Genomic DNA, 18,252 nt, shown 5'->3' on the forward strand with positions numbered 1-18,252 from the left:
CTCAGTCTGTGTCATCTTCCATGTTCATCCAGACTCCAAACCACTCCTTTCCCACTGCCTGGTTCCACTTCCCTTCCCACTCCTCCTTCTCTCTGGCTCTGCTTTTTCCCTCCCAGACTCCTGTGTCTGTTTCCTTCAGTGGAACCTCAAGCCGTTTCTTGTACAGAAATCAGTTCCTCTTGAGCTTCACCCTCATATCATCCTGTCCAGGAAAACAAAAGGATCTTCCTTAGGACCTACAGAGCCAAGAATCTGGGGGAAAGTCAAAATGTGTAAACTAATGATTTGCTCTTGTGCTTTTCAGTTCTTTTCAATTCTTTTCAGTACTTGCTTCCTACTCCTGCTCAACTTGTTTCTTCTCGTCACATCCCAATTCCTCATTCTCTTCCTTCCTGTGTATGATATCCTTTCATTTCCCCCAAAATTAAGTCAGAAGCAAGAACATTTATATATAAATGGTTGAAGGAAAATATATATACTCAACAGTCACTTAGGAAGTTAATACCTAGTTGTGAAACACAATAATGAAAAAGTGGTCAAATTGCCTTCAATTTTCCACAGAAATAGATAACATCTCTTGTAATTTTCCACGTTTTTCCATTGACCTAGTTGCTATTTCATTGTATAAAAGTGAGCACTCGTATTTTTCTGTACCTGAGCTTTCATACTCACTTCCTTTTATGCCAACTTGCTCAGCTGTTTCGATCTTCACCTTCTGTCTGTCCTCACAGTTGGGGATTATACTTTGACTTTCAACACCTGACATATCTGGAACATTCTACCTCAAAAAAGTCATTTATCTTTATATCCTTTAGGAGCATTGGATTATAAAGGTTGTACTTTTTCATTTTATTTTGTATGTTTTTTAAGGGCATTTACAAGGCAAGCATTTAGCTTCTGACATTGATATTTTCTTTGCATTATGCTAGACATTTATCGTTTAAACAAGAACATTCTCCATCCAATTTCAATACCTCCTCTGAGAGCATTGTACTTTTATATGCATGTAAGCCAATGAGATATGACAAATATCAGTTTGTGATTTGCTGGATTAAGTCATGCTAGATATTTACTTATTAAGGAATGGATAGAATGAAAAAAATTAGCATATGAAGTATTTTTTAAAGCAGACAGTATTTCTTCTTTTCTGTAGGAAGAGGAACTGGAATATATGTTTTCCCCATCAAAAAATCCTTATTAGACGACATCATTATCTGCTTACAAATACTGGAAATACAATTTACAACCTCCTTTGGATCAAACATGATGAACAAATAGACACATAATTTGATATCCCATATCACCTTTCACTTAGGAGTTTGGTGTACTTTTCAGATCAGTTCATTTGGAAGAAATATGGACAGGTTACAGGATCACTGTGAAATAAATGAGAGCATAATCACACTGTAAGGAAGCAAAGCTGTATAGACCGGAGCAAAGATCTTCATTGTGAAATCGCTCTTCACCTTTGACCTACAAACTAGAGACAGTGGTGTCTTCTGCAGGTACAACATTGCCTGCTTGCTACTCATAACCACCTCCAGTGTCCACGACCTAATTTATAGACTAAGCTAAATACATAGTACCTTGGACTTGTGAAAGAAAAAATGACCCATGTGATTTTAGCATGAAAGGAGACTGAGAGTCCCTGGAATGCTTCCTTTACTTGCTATAGGATGCTGTTAACTATGATGATAATGACAAATGTAAACATAACAGCTAACATGAGACACTTATTCTGTGCCAGGCACTACTCTAGTCTCCTTGTTTGTATAAATTCATTTGATCCTCACCATAAACCTATAATGTACTACCATTACTAACTTCATTTTACTTAAGAGGAACCTGCAGCACAGCTCTTCATAACTTGCCCAGTAGTGTCACACACTTAGCAAGTAAGGGAGAAGGATTTGAGCCCAAGCAGTCTGATTTCAGACTTCATACTCTTCAATGTTAGCTTAAATGGACTCTATTGTGACCTAGCTTTCAGCAGGAAGCATAAACCAGTGTCTTTACAAAATGCTGATTTCTGCTTTAGTACTTGTCTTCCTTTGAGTGGACAGTGAAGAAACTGCTATTGCCCTTTCATGTCCTTGCTTGGTGAGGAGGAACATTTTCTGTTCCACAGTGTAGGGACCCTTCTGTCCTTGTCTACCTGACAGTTTGGAGGAGAAAGATACTGGGAACACTATAGATTGGGGAGGACAGGAATTCTGAGATGAATTTTGGGCTGGACACATGTGCTGGCAAATGTGATACTATTTTAGAAAGGGGAAATTTTAAAATTTCACACTCCAAACCAGATATATTATCTATTGATTATTGGTTATGCATTCATCCTTATATAGTGGTGCCCAGTTGGGTGGCATCTTAGGGCTTGCTCAAAAATTCTTCTAATTTCCACCTGAAGATCCTGGCTTTGGGTCACCTGCCCAATATTTACAGATAGGGCTGCTCATCCAGTGGACTTTTATATTCCCCCTACTTTACCATGTCACCACTTTGGCCTTTTAAAAAAGTCAATAATTGTAATTTATTTCCCAGATCTTGCCTCATCTCAGATTTATTTTTAAGAAACAAAGCACCCCTCTGATTTATGATCTAAATAAAAGTCTAATTAGACTTTTATTTCCAGAGATCTGTGGGCCAGGCCAGCCTGTGGTCCTATCAGCTCAATGACTGCTGTTTCTCACACGCAATGTTGAGGCATCTCTCACTCAGCACAAACCTATTTTGCTAATAGTCATATACTCTGTCTTCTCAAACCCAAGGTTCTGTGTATATTCCCTCATACTTTTCCTTAGGTTGATTAAATATTTAATATATTTGGTTAAAAAAAACTCTCCATTTTTAGTATATCATTAATACTAACTTATTTTGTAACATTATACATGATTATTATCTGTTTAAGATCTCACCTTCTATTTCCAAGTATCTCATCTAAAAAATTCCGATTAGAATGGCAAAAATAAAAAAATTCCTGACAATGCCAAGTGCTAACGAGGATGTGAAACAATTGTATGGGAACAAAAATGACATAAGCACTTCAGAAAACTGGAAGTTTCTTATCAAATTAAACATACATTTACTTTACGATGCAGAAATCCCACTTCTGAGTATTCGCCCAAAAGAAATGCGACTTATGTTCACACAAAAAACATGTGTGAATATTGATAGAAGCGCTATTCAATCACTAGGAACTGAAGACACTCCACATGTCCTTTAATGGGTTGGATAGATAAACAGACTGGTGCAGCCACGCAATGTAATGGCAATAAAATGGAACAAACTACAGAAACATGCAGCAACAGGGCTGAATCTCAATTGCATTAGTGCTGAGTGAAAGCAGCCAGACAAAAAACCACATGATTCCACTTGTGTGCATTCTGGAAAAGGCAAAAAAGGGATAGAAAACTGATTAGTGGTGTCCAGGGGCTAAGGTTGAGGGTAGGCATTGACTACAAAGAGTCAGTGTAAGGAAATTCTGGTGGGAAGGTGATGGAAATGCTCCACATATTAGGATACTGGCTGTAGTTACGTGGCTGTGAATTTGTTGAAACTCATGAAACAGTTCACCAAAAAGAAGGAATTTTACAGCCAGGCACGGTGTCTCACGCCAGTAATTCTAGCACTTTGGGAGGCCGAGGTGGGCGGATCATGAAGTCAGCAGTTCTAAACCAGTCTGACCAAAATGGTGAAACCCCATCTCTACTAAAAATACAAAAATTAGCCATGCATGGTGGTGCGCACCTGTAATCCCAGCTACTCAGGAGGCTGAAGCAGGAGAATTGCTTGAACCCGGGAGGTGGAGGTTGCAGTGAGCCAAGACTGTGCCACTGCACTCCAGCCTTGGCGACAGAGCGAGACTCTGTCAAAAAAAAAAAGGAATTTTACTGTAAGTAAATTTTAAAATAGTGAATAAAATATACAACAAAAAGATCCTCTGGCATCATTTATAAGTTGATTGCATGTTTTGCCTAATGTCGTAGAGCCTGTCACCTCTCTTTCAAGTTGAGGAAAACTCTCTCTGAGCCCACCAATTCCTGGATGTCAAGTTTGGCTACAGGCGACCTTCAGAGAAGGCTTGGTAAATCCATGTGAGGTTAGACTAGTTGCACAATTACTGGTGAAAGTGGGTCCCTTAACTCTCTCCTATTTATCTATCTGCCCTGCCCCCAAATCTTGGCCACTTTCTAATAAATATTACAGCTTGAAGTCTACTCTGTGGATCTCCGAAGAGATACTGACTTCAAGGGCAATTCCTCTCATTTCCCTGCCAGTATGGTTCCAGGAGCCCAGAACACTTAATAATAAAGCCATTTCTTCAAGTAAGGAAAACCTAGTCTTAGCCATTCTGAGATCAATGGGATTTTGAATACTTTCTTGCCACATTGATATTCATTTGTTTTTTCATTTGTACAATCATTCACTTACTGAGCACTTATCTAACACTTATTAAGTGCTAAGTCCCTCACCAGGAACTAATTCCTGCTCTCTGAAACCCATAGTCTAGTGGAGCAGACAAATATGTGATTGTTAGCTGTGTCACGATAATTGCAGCCATGACATAGAGCTATGAGGAGACATAGCTTGGGAGAGGTCAGGGAAGAATGTAGAAATAATGGTAGCTGTGCTAAGTCTTGAAGAATGAGTGCACTTGTTTCCAGGCAGAGAAGGGTAGGAGAACGGTGCTCCAGACAGAAGAAAGAACAAGTAGAAAGGCAATAGGCATGAACGAGCACAGTGTGTCTAGAGAAACTTGAGGAGTGCAGAACTGCAGGTGGGTGACCTATGAAGGGGCTTTTGTCTGGAGATGACGCCAAAGAGGCAAGGACCAGATGTGCGGGGCCTTGTGTATCATGTCGAAGAATTTGTACTTCTATCTTAGAAGCCTGTAATGAAGCATCCACAAACCATGGGTCCTATATGACCCTCCCCAAGCCCACAGTCTTGCTTCAGGTGGAAAGATTAGAAAGTTACCTTCTTGTTGCTGCTTTTAAAAAATGTCTAGGTGTTAATATTTTATGTCTAAATTACAGTTTCCATTTTTTTCCAATGACATTCTTTTACTCAATAAAGTAGGCAATCCATTTTGGAAGAAATACAGTTCAGTAAAATGACTTTCAGTTTTAGTGGAAAAAAAATCAGCCTATAAATATTTTAATCTTTTCCTCTGGTATGTGGAAGGGGTCTTTTTCAGTGGTTTCTGCAGGGAAGAGAAACAGTAAGATTTGCATTTTAGAGAGATCACTCCAGAGGCAATGTGGAGAGAGAAGGTCTCTGGCAAGATGCATTCTACTGCTCTGAAGGCCCAATTTAAGCAAATCCTTTTAAAGCATCTTTTGGCCAGACAGGACAACAGGAAGAAAACATATTTTGACGGCATGCCATTTTATGCAAGTGGGAATGCAATTCAAAGAAAATTGTGTGTGTGCTCTCTTTCTCTGAAACAGAGAAATGAAGAAAAGAAAGACAAAGAAAACCACAAGACACCTTTCCATAGATTGCATAAAAGCCTGATGGTATTTAAATTATTATATTATAAATGATTCTCTGTTGATTGTACCATTAACAGACCACAGATAGAAGCATTAGGAAATCACAGGGCGATGCTGAATTTTGTCTACAGTATGTGTAGTTTAATGGACTGTCTTGCCTTGTAGAATTCTTTATCGTATTTTATCATAATTTTAATGACTCTCATTGTCATATTTCAGAACAATGAGTCTGAAAAATCTTCCTTATGATTTTTTAGTGAGTCGCTTTGGGAAGGTGATGACCAAGAAGAAAGTTGGAAAAATCGAGACAGATTATCAAAACCTTTAGAAAGTCAAGATTTTGTGTTCCAGGAATCTTTAGTCAATGTTGGTGCGAAGGTGTAATTTCAGGGTAACCAATCAGGAATTCTGTATCGAGGTCAGTGTAACAGTTTGTCCAGTGCTTTGCAGAACCTGTCTTCTTTCCTGGACAGTAAGCTGTCTGAGGCTAGAAGCCACGTTCCTCTCTGCTCACAGCTGAATCCACAGTACATGGCACAGAGCCCGAACTCTAGCAGGAGCTCAGTGAATGTCAAGTGGATGTATAAATGATGCCTGCATGGCTGCAGTAATCTATAGAATCTAGGGTTCAGGGTAGTCACATTTGCTGAATTATAAGCAGTTTAAAGTAGAAGCTATTGTTAAAAAAAACTTTAAAAAAATTATGCAGGGGTCAATACTCGTCAGAAAAGCAATGACATTAAAAGTAGGAAGATAAACAACAACCCTAGTTTCTTAGAGATGTTTAGCCAAGATGTTTTTGACTACATCATTTCACTACAAAGAGATCATTGCTGTTACCATTTCATTATGTAACCTCTCATCTTGTTTACAATGCATAACTCTATGTGAGCATTTATTTTCATAAAAAGGGATGCTATTGTATGTTCAGTTCAGTAGCCTATTTTTTCTACAAATCTATCACCCATATCTGCGTTTTAACTCATATGTGACTTTCACTGTACATGATCCTGCTTCAGTATCTTCCTTCTCTAGCACACTATAAACTCCAAGTGGGCAGGGGCTGTGTCTCTCTTGTCCTCTGTCTACATCCAAGCCCTGCCACCTGCTGGTCCCCATATCAGCACTAGTTGATTGATGGCTACTGTTTTGTTTGTATTAATTGCATAGTTTCTTATTCTCTGAATATAGCATAATTCATTTGCTTAATCTTCTATTGTTGAAATCTTAGACTTTAAAAAATGTTTTTCTCCAGAGTATTCATAGATGATTTTACTCATATTAATCTTAGCAATTATGCATATTTCTAATTGTTTTAGTAATTATTATAGAATAATACATGAATATAATCACCATATAAAAGTGGAAACCTTATAGATAAGGGACAAGTACTCTTTAACAATCAACTTTCTGTGCAAGAAGAGTCATAATAATCAGTTTGAGTCTTTTTAGGTCATTTCTAGGCTTTTATATAATATATATGCACTAAGAAAATGTATGCTATTGTACATGTGTGTATTTTATACAATTGATATGATGTCATTCTTATTATTCTGCAAATTTCTCTCCAGTCAAAGATTGTGTAGCATTTCATCTTATAGATCTCCTATGATAGACAATCTCTTATATTTCTTACTATTTTAAACCATGAACAGCCGCATTACTCCAGATGCAGAGCTTGAAACAAGGATTTGAGTCAGGTAGTTAACTTGGAGGTCATTGATGATCTCCAGAGATACAAGTGGGCAAATGAGACAGGAAAGGGAAAGCAACCAATATGTGTTGCTTCCATTAGTGAGTTGCTGATGCAGACAACTGAGACTCAGTTTTGCTGGGGCTTTCTGGGGGACTGTGAAGGACATACCTCAGAGAAGTCCCATTGGAGGGGTGAATAAACCAGGGTATTAACCCGCCAACTCCAGCACATTGGCTGGGGATGCTCCCAGGGCTAATCACTCCATACATTTCTGATCTGCCCTGTGGGTGGGCCAAACACATCCCTGCATTTATATTCATAGAAAGTCCTCCAGCAGTCACAGACATGCACGATAGGAAGCTGCTGGTATGTGGAACGACGCCTTCTGATAGGATATGGACAGGACATTGAGGGCATCTGCTATAACATTGTTTTGTGTTTATGGCTATATTTTAATAAATGTTTTTGGGATGATATTCAGATTATTCTTTTAACATTTGTAACTGGACCTTACGTCTTGGCTTGCTGTGTTTCTTGAGAAAAACACTATTGCAAGGCAATCTTACTCACCTGCTCCATCGTTCAGTCACTTAAAACTGCTCCTATTCCCTTTAAGCCTCCCCTCCTCCTGAGCCAGCCAATCACCTTAACACTCTCTGACTGTCCCATAAACAAATGAAGTCTGTCTCTCTGTAACCTTCTATCAAGGGAGGGTCACTGCTCCTATAGGTGGGGTTCAACTGAGTAGAGTCAAGAAAACTAGTCTCTGATTTAATGACTCTGAAGCTCTAATGTAAACTCTGTGTCCAAGAAAGTGCCTATATTAATACCGACTAAAGATAATGTAATTTTTCCTGGTGCTCTGGTGGTGGGACTAATGATCTACACTTATTTTGAGAAGGTTGTTATGGTTTCCTCTAGTCCAGTGGCTCAGGAAGTGTGGTCATCATACCAGCAGCATCAACATCACCTGGAACCTGTTAGAATTGCACATTCCTGATTTCTTCCTTCCTCTTTCTGCCAGACCTACTAATTAAAATTCTCTGGAAGTGAGACCCAGCAATCTGTTTAAAAAAGCCCTTCAGGAGATTTTGATGAACACTAATGTTTGAGAATCACTGTTCTAGTCTTTTATAATTTACATTTATCCCAATTATTTTGTTCAACCAGTTTTTACAAAATAAAAAGTTTTGAGCAAAGTAGTAAATTCCTTTCCATTTCAAAACTTTTTTTCTTTAATAACACATACATCGCCAATGAAGATTCCAGTGCTCTCAGTCCCTGCACATTCATGGATCATGCAACTCTAAGATACGTAACATTGTTTTGAAAATTGCATTAAGACAGTGCCTCTCTTCTGCCAAACATCAAAGATTATTGCAAATGTACACATTAATTATCTTATTTGCAATTAATATGGCTAATAATTATAAAGCCATGTGCCTTGCTGTAAATAAAGACATAATCCAAAAACAAAAACAAAAATCCCTTTTATTCCAGTTGCTCTTCCTCCACCTTGTATGATTGTTTACATTCCCGAAAGACTGTGTTGAGATTCTTTTACATAAACATATCCTTCTTGCATGTAAAATGACCTGATTAAAAATAATGGAACCAACAAATTTGGGTTACCAAAATTCAGTTTTTGTACTCTCCAAGAGTTTATGCATGGATTAAAGTTAGAGAACAAACATATATGCCTTTGAGTTGCAATGGAAACATTCTTACTGAGAACATTATGCCAATCATATAGACTATTTCATGCATCTTTGCTCCATCCCTGTAAAGGACAGATTTTTTTTTCTCCCATTTTCCTGATAGGGATAACTCAAAGTGGAGAAGTTTAGAAACTGAACCTGGGTTGAAAAGGTTTGGAAACTAATACTTTGCTCATTTTTTCCATTCAGGTATTGAAAACTCTTTATTGAGTGTCTACTATGTTAGGCATTGTGCTAGGTGCTGGAGCTGTGTGGAGAAACAGGACAGTCAGCCAGAGCTTTCGGTCTAGAATGGGCAAAAGCCATGTTCTCTAGGACTTTTCCCACTATAAACCAGAGTTTTCTCAATTTCTTCACCTTTGATTTGAATGTATCTTATCTACAGTAAAAGATGAAATTTGAGTTATGCTGGTGAAGGAAGGGCATAGAGGACCCAAGAAGGTATGGCTTGTGGAACACAATTCTTTATTTCCTATCTGAGCTCTTGGTTCTTCACATACCATGGCTTGAAAATCATGGACCTAGAGTAGAGATAGCAAACATATCTTACAAAGAGCTTTGGCTGGACCCCATCAGTGCTGTTATCATATTGTTCAACAATTTTGCATTATTTGCCAATAGTTTTAAAATATTAAAAAATCCAGATTTTCTACTTTAATGGGAAAATTGACAAACCTGGCCACAATGAGCCTTCTTTTTCTCATGACTGACCTCCATTCTTCAAAGACTCCTCACCCCTCCACTTTCAGTTTTTTCCTACCCTAATTTGCATTACCTGCCTTGAGCCTGTAGGGTACTGTATTTATAGACATAACTTTATATTTGGGAAACTAAACAATATAGAATTTCCCCAGTGTTTGAAACCATAATAATTCTTTACATTTGTCTAGTGATTACATCCTTGTGCATTATACCTAGCAGATATTGTTTTCAATTTTGATCAATGAAAACATTAAACTTTATATATTGCTGGGCACGGTGGCTCATGCCTGTAATCCCAGCACTTTGGGAGGCCAAGGTGGATGGATCACCTGAGGTCAGGAGTTCAAGACCAGCTTGACCAACATGGTGTAGCCCTGTCTCTACTAAATTAAAAAAATTAGCTTGGTGTGGTGGCACATGCCTGTAATCCCAGCTACTTGGGAGGCTGAGGCAGGAGAATCTCTTGAACCTGGGAGGTGGAGGTTGCAGTGAGCCAAGATTGTGCCATTGCACTCCAGACTGGGCAACAAAAGCAAAACTCCATCTCAAACACACAAACAAAAACTTTATGTATTATATTTAAATAGAGCACCAACTATAGCTGTGCGTAGTCTATGTGTTTATGCGCTAATTTTCATGACATATCTTAGAATGGTAGTATTTTTGCTACTGTTTTATAGTTGACAGGCACAGAGGCTGGTGACTCCAGTTCAATTCCTCAGACCTTCAAGCCTACATTAATTTTCATTTTAATCACCATTTAAATTGTGCCATTCTTTTTTTTTTTTTTTTTTTTTTGAGACGGGGTCTTGCTCTGTCACCCAGGCTGGAGTGCAGTGGCACGGTCTCGGCTCACTGCAACCTCTACCTCATGGGTTCAAGCAATTCTGCCTCAGCCTCCCAAGTAGTTGGGATTACAGGTGCCCGCCACCATGCTCAGCTAATTTTTGTATTTTTAGTAGAGACAGGGTTTCACCATGTTAGTCAGGCTGGTCCTCAGGTGATCTGCCTGCCTCGGCCTCCCAAAGTGCTGGGATTACAGGTGTGAGCCACCGTGCCCAGCCTATATTATGCCATTCTGAGTTTGTATGTTAACAGAAAGAGAGTACACTGCTTTATGTAAAAAACTGACAGGTGCTTGCCTTTTGCTTCACTCTTTGTTGAGTGATTCTGGTGCTACTTACTTAAAGTAGAAAGTGGTGATACTGGAAGGAGAAAAGGGACTGTTAAAATTGTCTTTGCAATAATTTATTATTTTTGTTCTTTATAAGCCACCTAGGTCCCCTGAGCCTCTGAGTTTTTCTATAAGGGATGGAAGAAGACTTGTTTTAAAAAAATAATTGAAAGATTAACTTGCTTAATTAATTTCCTTTAAAAGTAAAGAACTGTGCAAATAGAATAAGGAATACTGCTCAGTTTCAAAGAAATCGCTCACGAATTTTTATTTTTAGCTATATATATATATATAAAACGTGTATTTTCAAGATAGATGATTAAAAGATCAGCCAGACCAAAACACATAAGCATTTAGTCTATTTCAGAAACCAATTTTACTTAATATATATCAGAATTCTTCAAAGTAGTTCAATTTTGCTTTTGCTACTGAAGAAAAAATCTGAAGCCACACATGAAAAATAAAGAAGTGAGTCCATTATTCATAGAATTTTCTATGAGTTCTTTTTCTCTGGCATCTAAAAGTGAGGCTGGACTTTTGCCTTTTTTCCCTCTGAATTCTAAAAGAGGCTAAGGCTGCTTGCAGGATTTAAACATTTTTTCTCTCCTAGATTTCTTTCTTCCCAGGTCATTTTACAGGCTCTTGGATGTTGCTTGCCAGAATCAAAACCTGCCTGGGTTGTTGCTGAGGGCATTTATTTTGAAGTGGGCTATTTCTAGGAATGCATGTAGGAGTCTTCAAGAAAAATTCATTTCTGTTTTTTTTTAACTTATTTTTTATTATACTTTAATTTCTAGGGTACATGTGCACAATGTGCAGGTTTGTTACATATGTATACATGTAAAAATAAAAAGAAAGAAAAATTCATTTCTGTTTTCTGACCTAGAACCCCCTGCCCATTATCCCAGCCAACCTTTTCCACTCAGACAAAAAGCCTAGGAAAATCACAGTCCTCAATTTTAGGATTCTACTCTTTGAAGACCCAAGTCTGGTACCATGTTTCACAAACATACTGTGTCCTTATATTTGGATGGGAACCCTTTCTATTACTTCATTCGTTTGTTCCTTCATTCTTCTTTCCTAATTCAACTTCTCTCCTAGTTCAGACTCTTAAAGGATTATGAACTTCTCCCTTGCAGGACTTACTGCAATTATAGTGTTACATTTATTTTTAATTCTTCAATTAATATCTTGCTTTTATCTCTGGCATTTTAACTCAATGATGGTAGGGACTTTTGTTCTTTTACGGTTTGTCACTGAAACCCTAGTGTCTTACAAAATGATGATTACATATCTGTTGAGTGAAAACATGGTAAGCAGCTTGTGTTGTCCATTTTTATGGCTCTTTGTTTTGCTCAGAAAAAAATCTGAACTTTCTGCAGTGACCTAAGAGGCCCTGGATAATCCTGCCTCCAGTCACTTCCCTGACTTCACCTCCTGCTGCTTTCCCTCTTGGCTGTTTCACTCCAGCCTGGGCTGGGTTCTCCCACGGTTTAAGGAAACAGATATATTCTCTTCATTCAAGACACTGAAAACAATTTCATTTTTTTACATTGACATATTGACATTGATAGTCAAATAGGAGATGAAAGTAGAGAGAGAGAAAGTGTGCTACTAAAGAATGAACATGGAATTTTAGAATTGGGCCAGAATTCAAATTATGGTCCAGCCACTTGCTAGGTGTTAGACCTTGGGCAAGTTTCAAAATTTTTCTGGGTCTCTTCTCCCAGTCTTTAAGATGGGGATGATAATACTGTTGTTGCAGAAATGTTGTGAGGATTGGACATAAAGTGGCAAAATTACTGACATATAGAAGTTAATTGATAGTAATTATTATCACATGTTCATCGTAATTGTATGAATCGGCTATTGCTGTGTGGAAAGATACCCACAGGAACTCAGGGCTTAAATAGTAGCATTTTCTTTTTCTGCAGGCCTCTGTGGGTTGACTGGGGGCACCTCAGCTGATCTCAGCTGGCTCACTTATACAACTAGGAGTGTGCTGATCTTGGCTGGGAGTTTCTGCTCTGAGTCGTGGGGCCAGTTAGCTGAGGTCTGGGTCTGCTCCTTGTGTCTCATTCTCTGGCCTAGGTAGAAGGGCATTAGCTATCCAAATGGAGCTCTTCTCATGGCAATGGCAGAGGAGCAATAGGGGAAAAATAATACAAGAGACCTCTTAAGACCTAGGCTTGAAACTGGCACAATGTACCTATCCCTATAATCCACTGACCAAATAAAGTCATATGTGCGAGTCCAATGTTCAGAGGTGGGGCATTACATTTTCTTTTGTTAGATAAACTACAAAGGTATCTGGCAAAAGATAAGAATACAGGAAGAGCTGAAGGACTGGGACCAATAATGTAATCCACCATAGTTAGTATTATAGAAAATTAGATACATAGTCAGGAAATCTGGGCTCTTCTGCCTTTACCACAAATTGTGCGGCCTTGGGAAGCTCCTCCTGTAAGCCTTGGTTTCAACATCTGTAGAATGATGAGATTCTGCTACTAGATATATGGCCAATGGGCTTGGTCTTGAGACTTGAGTCCTAGTATGGAGCGACTGGGAATAGTCACCTTGCATTCTTTAAGGACAAATACGGTACTGGGCTTGATGGATTATGTCTAGCGTGGGCACTAGGGAAGGGAGTGGTGGCACAGATGATGTGTATGTATTATTCTGTGACTAGATGATTTCTTTAGTCCTTTTCCACTCTTTAATCATTCATTTCGTTATTTTTCAAGTTTTATTCCATTTTGAAAATTAACAAAGGGAACATTCTTAGGCTGAGGACACTTTGTACTTTCGAAAAGACTTTATTCATAAGTGACTATGAGCTGTAAATAATCTGAAGTAGCATTCTAGTGATATTGTCATAAATTAATTACTAAAGTTTTGGGAATTAGCTTAGTGACATGTTTTAATTAATTTGCCCCCCTGGAAGTATCTTTCCCCTAATAGGTTTACAGCTCCTCTTAAATTTACAGTAATTCCTTCATTTTTCTCTTATCTCCATTATTTATGTAAGCCATATTCCCACTGAGGATACTTACTTTTGCAACTGCAGTGTTGGATGGAATATAGTGATTCTGGCAGCGGTTTTCAGGATTTGAAACAAATCCATATTTTTATTTAGTTTCTGTACTACATGAGAAATTGGAACACAGGTCTAGATGATTTTTTTTGTATTGCTGCCTATATTGATAAGGTTATATTTAGGTGACTCTGATTGTAGGAGTATAAAATAATTTATCCTTAAAGCAAAGACATAGTTAACCAGACTTCTAAATGTATTATTATTTCATTAATTCCAGAAAATACTTAATTTCAACTTTATTAAAAAATTTTTCCATGATGAATACACTCTCTCACAGTTGTGCTGCTAAGTTTGCAATGATACATTTTCAACTTTTTAAACAAATGGTTGGCTGTAAGAATCCTAGAAATAAATCAGCAAAATTGTCCAGTTAGGGTCCAATTGTCTTATTGTTAAGATCAATGTTGGGTAAGTTGATTCTTTGATGATAAATATTGATTGAGTGCTTACTGAGTTCAAGCATCATGATAAGGGTCATTCATGGATTATCTCATTTAATTCACATAACACTTTATATGGTGGGTAGGCCAACTGAACTTATAAGTAGATAGAGATTTGGAGAGGTTAAGTAACTTCTTTGGCTAGACAGTCAGCTATTGATAGAGTTAAGAGTTGAACACAGCCTCCAGTCATCCCCAGAGACCTAGCTCTAGATCCTGAATGGTACTGTACATGCTGCTGTACTGTATCTAAGATAAGGTTAAGCCTGATGATATTAGTTTATCCTGGCAAGTATTATAGTATCACATAAGGCATATTGATTTTTTAAAAAACCAAGTATGTACTTCTTGCATCAGAAGTTGTTAGAAATATGCAAGCACTGTGTTTAATATTTGAATAAAGCTTTTGCTTCATTCATTATCTTAGTGTGATATCTATGAAAAACTGTTTTAATATTGAAAGTAGTTGAGCTTTATCTGCTCAACTGTTCTCATCCCCATGAGGGTAGGCAAGGTACAGATGCTACACATATTATCTTTATAAAGCACCGACAGTGAGAGCAGTTTTTCTTTCTTTAGGCAAGTCTAGGGTCTTATGTGGGGACAATAGCACATCTTTCAGCTTAGGAAACTTTTATACAGATTCAAAATATCCTCCTTCAGATGTTGACGTAGACCCACATACCTGGCCCCAGATATGAAATGATTCTGGAACAACCTTCCAGTTGAAATAAAGCTCACATAAAATATGAGAAAAATGCATAAATTCAAGAAGGGGCTCACCACAAAGGGATGGCATAGCAGCCAACTGAATTTTCACAGAAGGGAAAGTTTATTTTATATGGGTAGCAGCCACTTTTAATGAAGATGGGAAGCCCTCATTTCTGAAATGAACCAGAATTAATGGGATCTATTCTTTCTTTTGGAAATGCCACATAATTTCACTGGATCCAGCTGTCAAGGAGAAACACCCTTCTCTGTTAACAGCTGAGTGGATTGGTTACACTATTTGGCTATAAGGAATAGAGACTCAAGTTATTGTAAGTAATGAAGGGGAGGGATATATTGGCAATATTTACATCTATGGAACCCAGGAGCACAACAACCTGACCTGAAGAAGACACCTGCCAATATAATCACCCAATAGACACAACAACTTTTGCCATTAAAAGTAATGGAAAAAATCACAATTACTTTTGCACCAACCTAATAGGTATGATAGCTGTAGAGACTTCAGAAATTTCAGAAGCTTCTGACTCCATCACTCTCCTACGAGAGAGGGAGACTCAATCACTGCAAGGGCCTTCCAGATTATGCGAATGGATGAAGTTGGCCACATGCTTGTAAGGGATGATGCTTAGAGCTGCAGTAACCATCTTCTGAGCAAGAGGAGGAACCCAAGCTTAATTGTAGAGAAATCAACCCAGAGCCTAGACATCATGGAATCATGAAGGTAACAAACCCCAGAACTGCCTGTTTCCTTTCTTCCTGCTTTATGAAATGTAAGTGCTGTTAGTTGAGTACTCTGTTTCTGACAAGTGGAAACATTCTTATACTCCCTCTGCAAATCATTAATATTAAATAATATAATGTCTATGATTATAAGAATATATTAGGGAAAATAGACATATGTGGGGTTCATGAATATTGAAGACGGGCTTATGGCAGGGCTGTCACGTATAGTTGGAGGGATATTTTCAAATTAGAAAAAATTTGTGGGTACGTAGTAGGTAAATATATTCATGGGGTACATGAGATATTTTGATATGGGCATACAATGCATAATAATCACATCAGGATAAATGAGGCATCTATCACCACAAACATTTATTCTTTGTGTTACAAAGAATCCAATTATACCCTTTAATTGTTTTCAAATATATAATATATTATTGTCAACTGTTGTTATTCTGTTGTACTATCAAACACTAGATCTTATTCATTCTCCCTTTCCATATTTTTGTACACATCAACTATCCCTAGTTTCCCCTTCTCCCCCTACTAGCCTTCCCAGCCTCTGGTAATCATCATTCTACTCTCTATCTCCATTAAATCAATTGTTTTAATTTTTTCAGCTCCCACAAATAAGTGAGAATATGTGAAGTTTGTCTTTCTTTGCCTGGCTTATTTCATTTAACATAATAACCTCCCATTCCATTGATGTTGCTGCAAATGACAAAATCTCATTCTTTTTAATGGCTGAATAGTACTCTATTGTGCGTATGTACCACATTTAAAAAAATCTATTCATCTGTTGATGTACACTGAGGTTTCTCTCAAATCTTGGCTATTGTGAATAATGGTGCAATTAACATGGATGTGCAGATATCTCTTTGATATACTGGTTTCTTTTCTTTGGGGCATATACCTAGCAGTGGGATTACTGAATCATACGGAAGTTCTATTTTTAGTTTTTTGTGGAACCCCTGAACTGTTCTCCATAGTGATTGTACTAATTTACATTATAGCTGGGCACATTTTTTACTGCACATTTCTAGGGGGATACCAATCATAGCCTACAATGTATAACTATATGCAGTGGCCTTGGCTTAATTACTCATTTTCTCTAAGACTGCTGAAGTTCTTAGAAATTTCCTTTTTTACAACTCATAGGCTATTAAAAGGAAATAAACTCTAAATCTTTGCCTACGGTGTCTAGAGTGTCTATTGAAGAAAGGCTTTTCTCCTTGGGGAGCAGCTCTTGCTCAGCCACCAGGTGTCTATGTGACAGGCAGAATGATTTCAGTGCCTTTCATTGTATGAGGATTGTGGGCTGCAGATGAAGAATTATGGTAGCTGTCTATCAATCAAGTGTGTGGGCTTTTTTAATCCCTAAAGAAAAGAGAGTGATTATTTGTTTGTTTTCCAACACTGAAGAGGAGAAGAAATGTGATTTGTGTTGCTTGGCACACATGAATTCTGCATCTCAGTAATGGAACCTGGACAGAATTGTACTACTATCAGGCCTGGGGAAATGGTAGCCCTGATAGGTTACTTGGAGTTGGAGGGAATATTTCCCAATTGAGGCTGGTAGTGGAGCACAAGCAAAGGAGGTGTACAGATGTTAATTTCTACGACTGGAGAGAGGAAAGTTTCCCTCTGTCCCTCTCACTTGTCTGGCAACACAGAAATTGACTGCCATCATAACAGAAGCTCTGTCCTTTTTAGGTGGTGAGGGGAAGGAGCAGGGAGAGAACATTTTCTGCATATTTTTTTTCCACCCTCAAATGGCTTTCATCCCGCTCTGAATAAACTCCCAAAGATGGTGTTCATGATTATGTGTTTATCCTGCTTTGTAGAGAAAGGGGAACAGTAATACTCAGATACTCCCATAAATGGCTGTTCTGTGGGAGTGGTGTGGATAAGAATGTGGACTCTGGAGCTAGATGTCCTGGCTCACATCTCCAATTACTAGTTTTGTGACTTTGTGCAGGTTACATAACCTCTCTGGGCCTTAGTTTTCTTGCCTGTAAAAATGGTGTATCGTAGTTTTATTCCCTCAGAAACAGACTCTGAAACAAGAATTTAACTATAAATAGTTCCTTTGGAAGGTGATGCCAGGAAACATAGATTGGGAAGTGAGGAATTACAGTAGGGAAGAAGGAAAAACCATTGAAGGATGTATTAGCAAACCAGTTACCACTGTGAGGATGTGGGTACTCAAGAGAGTATAGAAGAGCCCCTGAGCAATGTATCACCCTCAGAGTCTTTGAAGGCTGCATATGGGCCATTTATGCTATGGCACTTGCCACTTGTCCTGTGTTTGCATCCAATGTGCTCATAAGGCTAGGAAATAGAAGTCGTCAGGGTGTAGAAGTGAATGCTGAGGGGATTTGGCTGGGGATTTGGGCTGGGCACCACCATCGTCTGCTATGGCACGTAATGATACTTCACTGAGTTATTGAGAAGATTAAATGAGTTTGCTGA

The 18,252-nt window shown here is 38.2% G+C and overlaps 1 protein-coding gene across 3 annotated transcripts in view; it reads left to right on the plus strand.

Moving 5' to 3' along the window:
* Positions 1-18,252, plus strand: part of TAFA1 (TAFA chemokine like family member 1) — a 545,722-nt gene that overhangs the window by 28,372 nt on the left and 499,098 nt on the right. The gene's annotated exons all lie outside the window — the stretch shown is intronic.

Source organism: Pan paniscus, chromosome 2 (assembly GCF_029289425.2).
Source record: "Pan paniscus chromosome 2, NHGRI_mPanPan1-v2.0_pri, whole genome shotgun sequence".
Taxonomy (NCBI): Eukaryota; Metazoa; Chordata; class Mammalia; order Primates; family Hominidae; genus Pan; species Pan paniscus.